At 39.3% G+C, this 2755-nt stretch overlaps 1 non-coding gene across 1 annotated transcript; it reads right to left on the bottom strand.

Moving 5' to 3' along the window:
- Nucleotides 1-1997: 1997 nt before the first annotated feature.
- On the bottom strand, nucleotides 1998-2070 carry Trnar-acg (transfer RNA arginine (anticodon ACG)). The gene has a single exon. It is a non-coding gene; the product is annotated as a tRNA-Arg (tRNA).
- Nucleotides 2071-2755: the final 685 nt, after the last annotated feature.

Genomic DNA, 2755 nt, shown 5'->3' with positions numbered 1-2755 from the left:
TTAATAAACTGAATAAAATCTCTCGCAATTGCGTCTGCACAACATTTTAGTGAGGTGATATTGTGTAAACTCCTCTCTGGTTTGGCAACGGAAGCAAATTTTAAGATAACAAATAAATCGTTGCTTTTTTTGCAGGACTTCTTGCAGAATTTAAACAAAAACTTCCATCTATGTTTATAAGGTTACTTGTTAGTTTACTTTCAACCGCTTCCTAATACCACTATCCCAGTAGCTGGAAGTGCATGTCAGAATTCCATAGGATGACAAGTTCCAAGGACAATGTTCTGCAATAGTGAATTTGCTCGAGTGTTGTAAGCGTATGTGACGCTTATGTTCAGTATACCTGTCCTTCACAGTCTTGATAGTCTAATCAATCACAACTGTAAGCAGTAGGGTAGACACCGACTCTATGCAAAACGAGATCGTCGTTTATGGAACCTAAAAGGATCCTAATCTTACACAGTGGTCGAAAAATACATTTTACAAAATAAGACCAATCCTGATGGGGATGTCCCATGTATAAGGCGAAAACACCGTACACTTTGGTGCTACCTCGGCATTATCATCAGTCACCCAGTGCACATTTGGTCGATAGCGCATCACACATCGATCTTTCACTTAACCATCCTCACGTAAAGTTCGTTAATTCAGCACCAAACCTAACCTCAATCAATGGTAACGAATCGCACAGAGGAACGCGAGTAAGGAGAGAGACCACAGCAAAACTTGCAGGAATATCAGTCATTCATCCGCAGTCCCTCCAACCGACGTAAGAAATCCACCTTGTTCTTAATGTGTTGCTCACACTGACGTACTATTGGGCTCGGCAACTGTGTGTTCAGTAAACAGTGCTATGAGCAGACACATGGATTTGAGTTGCGAAGCCCGTTGTCACCTATTAATACCAATTTGTTTATGAAAGACTTTGAGGAACGTGCCTTGGCGTCGCCGGCTTTGAAACCTGTTTTTTTTTTTTTTTTTTTTTTTTTTTTTTACAGATACGTAACGATACTTTTGTTTCGCTTCATGGCATTGAGAATTTGAACGACTTTTTAGAACACCTGGTTTCATTTACCCGAATATTTGTTTCGAAGGAAGGTGGAAAACGATGGCTACCATCCCTTCTTTGATGTGTTGGTCGGGAGGAAGGTTGATGGGATTTTGGGTCTTGCTGTTTATAGGAAACGTACACACACTGACTTGTATCTACAGGCTGATAGTTGCCACCATCCAGCTCAACGTCGTCTCGGACCCTGGTAGTTTTGTCAGCAGAGTTAGCCCGTCTTTAGGTCACTTTTAGTCAGATTGAGTAAGTGACAGGTAGGACAGACGTGTGTTGTGCGATAGACTAACTGTGCAATGAGTGAGTGTAGATAATACATTACGCAGGAAAGAGCTCCAACAACATTGGTTGTATTTTTCGAAAATACGTTTTACAACCAAGGATTCTTTCAGGTTTCGCAAAAGGATGATCTTGCTTTGCAAAAGGCGGGTGTCTACGTATTCCTTGCAACCGTGGCATGTCATATATTGGTAAGGCAATAAGAGCTGTCGAGGTTTGTTATTCATGCACGCTTGGCCCAAATGTGGAACACCGTTACCTGTGTGTTGCGCACAAAGAGAAACACTAACTGCGTCAATTATCACCGAGGGAACAAAGACTTGTCGATCGCCATAGCAATAAAAATAGTAAAAATAGGTAAGATGATGATCATCATTGGCATGTACGGTACATAATAATTCAGAAACTATTCCTTAGCAGATCGGAAGTGTTATGATAATTACTACAGACTTATTCATTTGAATCGGAGGCGCGACAGTACCCACTTCTTTTTTCTTCGTTCTTTGCGTATATGCTGACGTCTCCTACATGTGATAGTTACGCCAGTTGCACTACGCTCGACACACGCGTTGTTTATCCCATCTATTCGCCAACGGCATGTACGACGTCACCTTTCTTCCTTGACTAATGAAAGTGTCAAAGAAAAAAATTTTAACGACCCTGCCAGGATTCGAACCTGGAATCTTCTGATCCGTAGTCAGACGCGTTATCCGTTGCGCCACAGGGCCCACGAACGCTCAACGTGTTACACACTCGCAATAGTTACGTTGTGATACTGAAAAAAAAACACTATTAGTCTAATGTTCCATTGACGATGAGCACAATCACGTGCCAATAACAACGTTCAGTCATTGTTACGTCTGTCAGCATGAAATATAAATCACAGATGAATCTTTGGTCTCGCGAATAAATCAATATTTTCGGGTCAGAGGATGTACGATATTTATCCGTCGTTATAAACATTTGATCACATCGGCCTATATTTTCATATAAAAATCAAAACTCACTTGACAATTTTCATTTCCGTCGCAATTACAGCACTCGTCACAAACATGCTTTCAAACTTCCCTCTCATAATTTAAAACTTTACGCTCAAACACCATTGCACACGAGATTAAAAATTGGCAAGAAAATAAATCACACAAATCTGTTAAATACGGAGTTTGACTAACTAAAAGGATTATTACTTAATACACTAGTGAAAAAATGTTATTCAATTGAAGAATTTATGCAACAGTTTGGCAAATTGAGAAGAAAAGAACCGATAAAGATTATGTAGTGTATAATAAATTGTTAATATATTGTATAAATTGTATTGCAAGCTGCAAATGCCCACAAATGTTATATATGTTCTTGTTAAAATGTTCACGTCTAAAAATTCAGAAACGCCAACTTAAATATGTTAATTATTAC

Source organism: Schistocerca gregaria, chromosome 2 (assembly GCF_023897955.1).
Source record: "Schistocerca gregaria isolate iqSchGreg1 chromosome 2, iqSchGreg1.2, whole genome shotgun sequence".
Classification (NCBI taxonomy): Eukaryota; Metazoa; Arthropoda; class Insecta; order Orthoptera; family Acrididae; genus Schistocerca; species Schistocerca gregaria.
The sequence above is the reverse complement of the archived record's forward strand: the minus strand, read 5'-3'. Positions and strand labels throughout refer to the sequence as shown.